Below are 11823 nucleotides of genomic sequence, written 5' to 3' on the forward strand. Positions count from 1 at the left end.
TCTCCACATCCTTGCCAATACTTTTTTTTTTTTTTTAAAAATCAGTGACAAATATTTTTTTCTTTCTCTTTCCTTTTTTTTTTTTTGAGGAAGACTGGCCCTTACCTAACATCTGTTGCCAATCTTACTCTTTTTTTTCTTTTTTCTTCCCAAAGCCCCAGTACATAGTTGTGTGTCATAATTGTATAGTTGTAGCTCTTCTATGTGGGACGCCACCTCAGCATGGCTTGATGAGCAGTGAGTAGGTCTGCACCCAGGATCTGAACTGGGGAACCCCAGGCCATGAAAGCGGAACGAGCAAGCTTAACCGCTATGCCACTGGGCGGGCCCACATTTTTTTTAATGGCCATCCTAACAGGGGTGTGGTGAAAACTTATGGTGGTTTTGATTTGCAATTCCCTGATGATTGGTGATATTGAGCATCTTTTTGTACACCTGTTGGCCGTTTGTGTATCTTTTTTGTAGAAATGCCTATTCAAGTCCTTTGCCCATTTTTGAATCGGGTTGTTTGTGCTTTTGTTGTTGAGTTTTAGAAGTTTTCTATATATTCTGGATATTAATTCCTTATCACATATATGATTTGCAAATATTTTCTCCCCTTCTGTGGGTTCCCTTTTAATTCTTTTGATGCATAAGTTTTTCTAATTTTCATGAAGACCGATTTGTCTATTTTTTCTTTTGTTAATAGAGAGAGTCCATATATTAGAAAGAGTCTATATATTCCATTGGTCTATATGTCTGTCTTTATGCCAGTACCACACTGTTTAGATTACTGTGGTTTTGTGGTTCATTTTAAAATCAGGAATTATAAGTCCTCCAACTTTGTTCTTTTTCGACATTTTTGTGGTTATTGGAAGTCCCTTGAGATTTCATATGAATTTTAGGATGAGTTTTTCTATTTCTACAAAAAGCATTATTGGAATTTTGATAGGAATTGCATTAAATCTTAGATCACTTTAGGTAATATTGACGTCTTAACAATATTAAGTCTTCCATTCCACAAACATGGGATGTCTTCCCATTTATTTATGTATTCTTTAATTTCTTTCATAAATGTTTCATTGTTTTCATTGCACAGGTCTTTCACCTCATTGGTTAAGTTAATTTCCAAGTATTTTATTCATTTTGATGCTATTGTAAATAGGATTCTGGATTCTTAATTTCCTTTTGGATTGTTCATTTTTAGTGTATAGAAACACAACTGATTTTTGTATGTTGATTTCATGTCCTGCAACTTTACTGAATTTCTTTCTTAATTCTAAGGTTTTTTTGTGTGGAATATTTAGGGTTTTCTACATATAAGATCATGTCATCTGTAAACAGAGATTATTTTACTTCTTCCTTTCAGATTTGGATGCCTTTTATTTCTTTTTCTTGTCTAATTGCTCTAGCTAGGACTTCCAGTACTATGTCAAATAGAAGTGGTGAGTGGGCACCCTCGTCTTGCTCTTAACCTTAGAGGAAAAGCTTTCAGTTTTTCAACATTGAGTATGATGTTAGCTGTGGGCTTGTTATATATGACCTTTATTAAATTGAGGTATTTTCCTTCTATTCCTAGTTTACTGAGTGTTTCTATCATGACAGAAAATTGAATTTTGGCAAATGCTTTTTCCTTATCTGTTGAGATGATCGTATGATTTTTATCATACGATTTTGTTAATGTGGTGTATCACATTCATTGATTTGCATAAGTTGAACAATCCTTGTATTCCAGGGATAAATTCCACTTGGTTGTCGTGTATGATCTTTTAATGTGCTATTGAATTCTGTTTGCTAGTATTTTTTTTGAGAATTTTTGCATCTATATTTATGAGGGATATTGGCCTGTAGTGTTCTTTTCTTGTAGTGTCTTTGTCTGGTTTGATATTAAGGTAATGATGGCCTCATAAAATGGTTGTGGAAGTGTTCCCTCCTCTTCAATTTTTTGGAAGAGTTTGAGAAAGATTGGTGTTAACTCTTTAAGTGTTTGGTAGAATTCTCCAGTGAAGCCATCTGGTCCTGGGCTTTTCTTTGTTGGAGAGTTTTGATTACTAATTCAATTTCCTTACTAGTTATAGGTCAATTCAGGCTTTCTATCTCTTCATGATTCTGTCTTGGTAGGTTGTATGTTTCTAGGAATTATTCATTTCTTCTAGGTTTTCCAAATTGTTGGTGTATAATTGTGCATAATAGTTGCTTATAATCCTTTTTATTTCTGCAGTACCAGTTATAATGTCTCCTCTTTCATTTCTGATTTTATTTATTTGAGCCTTCTCTCTTTTTTCTTAGTCTTCCTAAAGGTTTGTCAATTTTGTTGATCTTTTCAAAAAAACCAACTCTTAGTTTCGTTGATTTTTTCTATTGTTTTCCCATTGTCTATTTTGCTTATTTCTGCTCTAATCTTTATTATTGCCTTCCATCTACTAACTTCGGCCTTGTGCTTTGTTATTCTTTCTCTAGGTCCTTGAGTTGTAACATTAGGTTACTTGTTTGAGATGTTTGTCTTTTTTTTTTTTTTTTAATGTAGGTGTTTATTGCTATAAACTTCCCTCTTAGAATGGGAAGCTTTTGCTGCATCCCATAAGCTTTGGTATGTTGTGTTTTCATTTCCTTTGGTCAAGATATTTTTAATTTTCTTTTGATTTCTTCTTTGACTTGTTGGTTGTTCAAGAGTGTGTTGTTTAATTTCTGCATATTTGTGAATTTTCCATGTTTCCTTCTGCTATTGATTTCCAATTTCATTTTATTGTGGTTGGAAAAGATACTTGGTGTGATTTCAATCTTAAACTTTTTAAGGCTTGTTTTGTGGCCTAACATGTGATCTATCCTGGAGAATATTCTGTATGTGTTTGAGAAGAATGTACATTCTACTGCTGTTGGGTGGAGTATTCTGTATATGTCTGTTAGGCCCATTTAGTCTACAGCATTTTTCAAGTTCTCCGTTTCCTTATTGAGCTTCTTTCTGGATGGTCTATGCATTACTGAAAATGAGGTATTGAAATCTCTTGCTATTATTTTGTTGCTGTCTATTTCTGCCTTCAATTCCGTCAATGTTTGCTTCATATATTTGGGTGCTCTGATGTTGGGTATATATATATATATAATTGTTATATCTTCCTAGTGAATTGACTTTTATCATTATATAATGTCTTTCTTTGTCTCTTGTGACAGCTTTTTTTTTTTGTTGATGTTTTAATGGTTTCTAACATTGTGAAATTTTGGGTTGTACATTTTTGTTTGTCCATCACCACATATATGACTCCCTTCACCCTTTGTGCCCACCCCCCACCCCCCACCCCCACTGCCCTGGTAACCACAGTCCAGTTTTCTCTGTCCATGTGTTGGTTTATATTCCACATATGAGTGAGATCATACAGTGTTTGTCTTTCTCTTTCTGGCTTATTTCACTTAACATAATACGCTCCAGGCCCATCCATGTTGTTGCAAATGGGACAATTTTGTCTTTTTTTATGGCTGAATAGTATTCCATTGTATATATATACCACATTTTCTTAATCCAATCATCAGTCGAGGGACACTTAGGTTGCTTCCTCTTGTGACAGCTTTTGACTTAAAGTCTATTTTGTCTGATATCAGTATGGCCACCCCAGCTCTTTTTTGGTTACATTTGCATTGAATATCTTTTTTTAATGCTTTTACTCTCAGCCTGTGTCTGTTCTTGTATCTATAGTGAATCTCGTGTGATAGTGCTGCATCAGAATCACCGAGGCTGCCTGTTAAATAAGCATATTCATGGGCCTCACTCCAGACCTACTGAATTAAACTCTCTATGGGTGGTATCCTCAAATCCCCATTTTTAAGAAGATAAATTTAAAACATGGTATTCCCATTTCTTCCTGAAATTTAAGATTAGCTGCATCCAGCACAAGGAGAGTTTTGTGGTTTATCCTGGGAACTTGTGTAGCTAGTTTAAGGTTGGAGTTTGTTATTTAAATTCCCCCATTGCCTTATTAGAGGTTGGCTCCCAGTAGCTGGGTGATTCTTTGTTTGCTGAGCAAAGTGATGGATGTGGGAATATTCATTTTGGAGATAGAAGCTGATGCTGTATTTAATTATCCTTCTTCTGCAGGGGATATATGAGGGCAAGGAGTAGGCAAGGAGAGAGGGAAAGGAAGACAATTTAAGAAAGGAAATTCTAGAAGGAAAGAGATTAGGTGGCTGGTCTCTATGCTATTGAGGATGGCAAAGCACGACTGCTTGAAGGAGTGGCTGGAGAGACTTGAGGGGAAAGGCAGGTGCAAAAGGAACTTTTCAAGTGAAATGCTGCATGCTAGGACATGAGCCATCCCTTTGACCCCATCAATATTCAGGAAAAGTATAAAACCCATAATATGCTAGGAGAGATGAGCTCTCTTGAGAAGGCCACTGATGATGTGAGATTGTCCTCAGGTAGTCACAGGTCAGAACAGAGTCCACCCACATATGTGAGATGGCAGCTGTCAATCACATGGAATGACCAGTGTATTGTAGCTACAAGGATATTTCACACATCCACCAACTCTCCCAAATCTCCAGGCTATCTGTATTGTTTCGTACTATTTTTGTTGTTGTTGTTGTTTTGGAGGGAGTGGGGAAGAATTTGGCAATGGCCTGGGCTGGAAGATGTAAGGGCACTGAGATGGAGGGAGCTGGATAAAAACTGGGAGTCAAGATTCTGGTGGGAAGAAGGGGTATCAGTTGTGGCAGGTAGAAGCAGAGGCAATGCTGACTTCAGTAGAATTTCATGTGTGTTATCTCCACTCAGCCTTGGTTTCTGCATAGAATGACAACTGTGAGAGTGAAAGAGGAAGCTGTTAATAGTCCACCAAGAAAACAAGCATAAACTGGGTCTGTCTGTCTGGCGTGAGCCAGCAAGCATGTATGCTCAGCCAACTTCTGCAGGACTGTTAACTTCTGGTCCTCCCCTTTGTCCTCAAGGACAATTTCTTCTCAGTGCTCAGTCTTTTCCCCCTTGAATTCTCCTTAAAATTTCATGTTCTTTAGCATTCTCTCATATTCTTTTTTCTTTTCATATCCAGCCAGTTCTGAGTCAGGTCAGTTCCACCTCCTTATTATCTGTCTGTCTATCCTCTTATCTCCATCCCTGCTGTCGATAAGGACCTACTCATCACCCACGCGGATTCCTACAATAGCCTCCTAACAGACGCCTGTGTCTCCAGTCTTGTCGCTCTTTCTAATCCACTGGATGCACTCTGATCAACACCTGCACGGTTCTCATTGTTACTCTGCTGCTTACAGCTGTGCAACAGCTCTCCATCCATTTCAGCTAAAGAATAAACTTCTTAGCAAGGCCTAAAAAGCTCCCCCTGAAACCTCTACAACAGCAATTGAAGGCTTCTTCTCCCTAAATGCAATCCTCTAGCTTTCTACATCTGCATCCTAATCTCTCCACTCTGGGCCCTTGAGCATGCTCTTCTCTCTACTGTAGCATCCCGCATGCCCCACATTCACCAGGCTGGCTCCCAGTCGACCTCATGTTTTAGGATTCTGTTGTCTTTTTAGGAGACCAATAGGAGAGTCTAAGAAATGTTTTAAGTTCTAATTCTGTGAGATTCCTGTTGCAATGTTAATGAGAAGCTCTCTTCATATCATAACAATAACTGTTGATTAGTATGAATATTAAACTTGTTAATTAACCATTAACCAATACTATGCACCAAGCATTGAGTTAAGCCTTAGGAGAAAGATGGGTAAGACGTAGCTTCTGCCCTTGAGGAATCACAGTCCAGGGAGGAGACAAATATGACTAAATGTCATACAACGTGGGAAGTGTTATAACAGCTATAAAATTACCAAGGAGATAATGGCCACCTTGCCCAGGGAAGTCGGGTAAGAATTCACAGATTAGACAAAGCTTTAAACCTTACCTTAAAAAACTTAGAGGATTTGCCAGGTAGAGAAGGAAAAAAGAGAAATGCGAGGCAAAGAGAATATTGTATTATTATAGTAACCAGCCTTAATGTTATTATTTCATTTGCTAATGCTGCTGCTAACGCTGTTATTTTGATTTTTTTTTTTTTTGTGAGGAGATCAGCCCTGTGCCAACATGTGCCAATCCTCCTCTTCTTTGCTGAGGAAGACCAGCCCTAGGCCAACATCCATGCCCATCTTCCTCCACTCCTTATGGGACGCCGCCACAGCATGGCTTGCCAAGCAGTGTGCTGGTGCGCGCCCGGGATCCGAACCGGCGAAACCCGGGCTGCCGCAGCGGAGCACGCGCACTCAGCAGCTTGCACCACCGGGCCAGCCCTATTTTGACTTTTTCACCATTAGCAAGGCCTTAACTTGAGTTTAAGAGAGTGGAATTGGTGAATTTTTACTTGCCACATCTACTCATTTCCCAGTTAGGACGGGGAGGGGCATTGTATTGATGTGTATTTATTGCCTGAGGGTTCCTCTTTCCTTTCGGTGGGGTCACAGACAATTTTGAAAGTGCTTTCACAAATGATGGCCTATGCAAGTTCCAATCAGCAAAATCACAGCTCTTTCGAACCTCGCTGACTCCAGTATTGTCACCATGGTGAACTTCTTGCCTCTTGTGTAGACTGAAATGTACATAATATTCGGTGCTGGTGGTTTTATTTGGGGTGTTTGGACATATTTACATTTTTGCTTAGGAAAGCATCTTTCTGAACTGAGACTACAAACTGTGAATTCCACTAGGAAACAGGTCTTTAGAATATTGGCAAGGTTCTCATGTTCGCTGTAAACTCCATTGAAGTATCTTTGGGGTTTGTGGAACACATATGTTCTTATTAATTGACTACACGTTAGTAAAAATGATAACAAGTTAACAGTTGTGGGTGCTTTTCAGTGGCAGTGCTAGCGTGGTGGAACAGGCTCCGGTAAACTTCTGTTCCCTTGGATTCTACTTAACCGAAGATGGAGAAACGGCTTAGACTTACCCTACTTTAAAAATTCGGTAATGGTCTATTTAAACTGGTGGCAAAGTAAATTACAGTGATTTTCTGCCATTTCTCAGCTCACCACTCCCCTCCTCACTCATTCCATCCTTAGATGAGCTTATTTGGCATAGTTCTGTTTTCAACTATAATAACAATAATTGCCATTATTATATTAAACACACGTATCACTCATCATGTGCCAGGTAACATTCTGAGCATCTTATGGGTCTCTAGTTATTTAATCCTTACAATAATTCTCAGTGGTGACACTATTACTATTCCATTTTACAGGTGAGGGAACTAATGCACAGAGAGGTTATTCACGTGCTCAAGGTCACAGAGTTAGTCATTGATGGTGCTGGGATATGAACCCAGACAGTCCATTTGTGGGGATGATGTGCTTACATACTGTGCTACACGCCTCTTTAAAAACAGTCAAAGGAAATGCGCCTTGTTCACAGCATCGTAGCAGGGCGTTAATTGATTTGAGGACACAGGGAACCCCATGCACGCAAGTCAACCTCATCTTAAACTGGAAGAGAGAACTTGGGTCACTGGAGGTGGCAGGAGTAAGAATATGGCACTTGTCAATTATGGTAATAGCCATGGCTGTATTTCCAGTACCAATCTCGCTTGTGTGATATTTCAGAATTCAACAATCTTGGTTGAATCAGTGAAGGGGTGAATGAATGACAAACATTGCACAGGATGTAAGATCTTCCAGTTATGTCATTGGTAAGTGGCTCCGTCAGGTTAGCCTTTGAAGTGAGTAAAGAAACTCACTATACTAGAAGCTCCCCACAATGCCGACACCCACAATCCCGGGAGGAGGGAGACGGGAGAATGGGAACTAGGAGAACCACGTAGAAATAGTGGCAATTATGTTTATTCCAGTTGATAAAATAGAATCATTAAATTTTTAATGATCTTTGTACTGAGATCCCTTTCTGTCTTTTTTTCATGCTTTTCTTCCAGTAATCTTGTTTTCTTTAAATATAGGGCTACAGTAGCCATTTTGAGAAGAATTGTCCCAATTCAAATTTAGAGCTGAGGGAAGTGGGACAAGAAAGCTGCTCTCGGGTCTTTGTTGATGAGTTTGGAGATGGAACCAGACTATCTGCCTACTCCCTGCCTGCACGGGGCAGCTCACCATCACTGGAGGAAAGCACACACCTGACTTCTTCTCATTTTACAGGTACAGTCACGTGCTGCTTAACAACGTTTCCATCAACAATAGACGGCATACATGGTCCCATGTATGGGACCCATGAGATTAGTACCATACAGTCTGGGTGTGTAGTAGGTTATACCATCTAAGTTTGTGTAAGTGCACTCTATGACGTTTGCACATTGGCAAAATTGCCTAATGATGCATTTCTCAGAACACATCCCCGTCATTAAGTGACACATGACTGTATGACAGTATCTCTCATTTGAATGCTCAACACGGCTTGGCAATCTTGCTACAATTCCCTAGCAGAGTCATCTTCTTACTTTCTAATAGGGTCATTTTACTCATTCGTTTGTTTTCATAAGTCTCCTAAAATTTCTATTCACTCTCGGCTTGTCATTTCCCTCATATTTATTTTGAAAACAGCAGGAATCAGACAGGAACTTCCTCATTTTCCTAGCGCTAAATCTACTACTCTCTCGTATGTCAACCCCACTGCCATCTTCCTGTTAATAGAAGTGTCCCTGCCTCTATGCAAGGCTACTCTTCTACTTGCGATCGGAGTCCCAGGCTTCTTGCCTTCTGGAGGACTTTGCTTCTGCAATAGTTTCCTTAGAAATACTTTCTCCTCTAGTGGAATTTTATTGGACACATGAATATGCTCTAACACGTCCTATTTCAAACAAAAAACACATTTGACACATATCTCCCTCAAGCTACAGCTCCATTTCTCTGATTATTTCTATAATTTTATAGTTCTCTGTATCTGGTGTCTCTCCCTTTCTCACCACACATTCTCTCCTTAAATTCCTGCTCCACACATCTGAATTTAACAGTCACATCTCTGTCTTACTTTGCTTGGACTATCAGCGGCATTCAAAACAGATGATCACCCTCTCTTTTTTAAAGCAATACCTATTGGGTCTATCAGTTGGCTATTGCTTCATAACACATCACACTAAAACTCAATGGCTTAAAATAATGATTTATTATTGCTCATGAGTCTACGGGTCTTCTGGGTGGTTTCTATGGTCTCCTCTTTTCTCATTCTAGGCTGGATTCTTACATGCTGGTGTTGGCTGGCTTTAGATGACCTCACCTGGGATATTTCAAAATTGGCAGCTTTGCATAGTCTGGCCAGCTCTATTCTACTAGCACTGTCCACCTAGGGTAATAGTGCTGATTTATTGGCGGCAATCCTTGACTTTCTGTGTGTTTGTGTGAAGACACAAATTTGAAACCTTTTTATTCCTCTACATTTCTGTAAATTGCATGGTTTTGTTTTCAGGTACAATGGAAATTGTAGGAACTTCATGGAGTCATTTCTCATTTTGTAGTTTCTGATTGTGCAGAGGGTCAAAACAAGGATACGGGAGAATTAAAAACATCCTTAGGTTATTTCATTTCTGTGAGAAGACCTGGGTGAACAGAAAAAGCATTTTAGGATAAGTACATGTGCAAAAAAAGTCAACTGTTTTTAGACTGAGAAGCTATCGTAGATAAGTGAGTTATTTCTGAAACACATAAAACCTTTTTCATATGTAAATAAGGTAAATCTGGCAGTTCTGACATCTGCAAGAGCTTGAGAGTTCTTGGAAAATGACTCATTCAGTTCGGCAAAGATATGAAACCGTATTTGAATGTAAAAATATGTGAGTTACAGAGAATCTAGGATGCTGGGGACCAGCACATACTCCTGCCAATGTGGTGTTTAGAATAGATGTGGGGGTCATTGAAAAATTAACCCATACTACAGAAGTGGATGAGAAAACTATGAGTAGTGGATACTGCTCTTTGAAATTGGTCTGATTTAGTATGTACAATTAAATGTTGAAAGGCCTATAGAGATCATTTAGTTTCACACCATTTTGTCTATTAAAATATTGAAAAAGAATCTGAGGCTCAGAGAGATTGAATGAATTGCTGATGAGACATAGAGAGCTTGGGGCACAGCCAGGACCAGACGCACAGGCTGTTGACACCTAGTCTCCATCCCCACCTTCTGGGTGTGGTGGCTATGTTATTGCTGAGAAAAATCCGGCACTGGTTTTAGCATGTTTTTATAATGTTTAAGGCCTAAAAAATTATCGTATGTCCTGTGCAGGCTCAGGAATTTATTAACTTGGGTGTTCCAGACACATTTGAGCTTTTTACATTAAAAAATTTGACATCTCGATGGTTTTCATGAGATAAGATATTTAAGGCAAATCACAAGGCTATGTTTTTCAGAATTATCTTTTCACAAGATAATTTTTCAAATGTGAGGTTTTAATTATTGCTTTGTGTATCACCCTCTGTAGGATAGAGTAATTGACTTCTCTGAATCTGTTTTGAGGTGGAAATCTTCTATGACTGTCCTCATTTTAGAAAGACATCTTTACCTCATGCTTTTCTCTCATCTTCTCCTCCCCCCAAAAATTGAGGGACAATGCTTTTAGGAAAGGTTGATACTCTTCTGATTGTTAATTGGGGGATCAGTTGTCTTTTTGGTAAATGGAGAAATCTACCACATAAAACCAATAAACTAACCTGTTTGGTTTTCCTTGCCCAAAATGTTGGTAAAACAAATGGAATTCAAATTTTTTTCCATTTATCTAATGTGAATGTAAAATTGAATAGTTCTGAGATTTAAAACTATGTGGTAGAACTTTAACTTTGTCTGCTAATTGGAAACAATGATGCTAGTAATCTAAAACAGTGATCAATTAGAATCATTTCAGTTTATATTTGGAATTGAGTATATGAATAGTTTGGTACCAATTAAAATTTACTAATTAAATTTTATTTGGACTGGAATTAAAATTTGTCCGTATGTATTATTGGAAAATCAGAGTCCCTGCGATTATTAATGATGTAAACATAGAAACTTTTCAGGGAGGCAGCATGGTAAGCAATGAAGAGTGGAGACACTGAAGTGACATTGCCAGATTGAAGCCCAGACCTGCTGCTGTTACTCAAGCAACTCCAGTCAAGTTCCATAACCTCTGTTTCCCATTTTGTAAAAGGGGGACACTAATACTACCCTCCACAATAAGACTGAGATCACTTATACATGCATTTAAAGTCCCTGGTACTTAACAAGAATTTAGCTCGTACTGTCTAGGCAACTGGACTAATGGCATACTGTCTTAGTCAGTTTTGGGGGCTGCTGTAACAAAGTACTACAAACTGGGTGGCTAATAAATAACAGAAATTTATTTTTCACAGTCCTGGAGGCTGGAAGTGTGAGATGAGGGTGCCAGCTTTGTCAAGTTCTAGTGAATGCCTTCTTCCAGGTTGTAGACAGCCAACTTCTTGTCTCCTCATGTGGCAGAGAGGGCTAGCTAGCTCTCTGGTCTCTTTTTATAAGGGCACTAATCCCATTCACACTAACCACCCAAAGGCCCTACCCCCAAATACCGTGACATTGGGGATTAGATTTCAACACATGAATTTTGGGGAGACATAAACATTCGGTTCATAACACATACTAACCTACTAACCTACTATATTTCCTGGGAGTTTTTTTTTTTTTTTAAGCCTAAATATCTATGCTAGCAGCTCATTTAATTATCACTTACTTTTTTCTTTTAAAAAATTATACTTGAAAGAGAAGAATATCTGGTTAGTTGAGGTTAGGCAGAGAAAATGGTTATTTAACCCATTTCTCTTTTTCTATCTATCTATCTATCTATCTATCCATCCATCCATGTGTCGTCTATCTATCTCATCTCTCTTTCTATCTACGAAGTTCTTAGTATTCTTCTT

The sequence above is a fragment of the Diceros bicornis genome, chromosome 38, assembly GCF_020826845.1.
Source record: "Diceros bicornis minor isolate mBicDic1 chromosome 38, mDicBic1.mat.cur, whole genome shotgun sequence".
NCBI classification, from domain to species: Eukaryota; Metazoa; Chordata; class Mammalia; order Perissodactyla; family Rhinocerotidae; genus Diceros; species Diceros bicornis.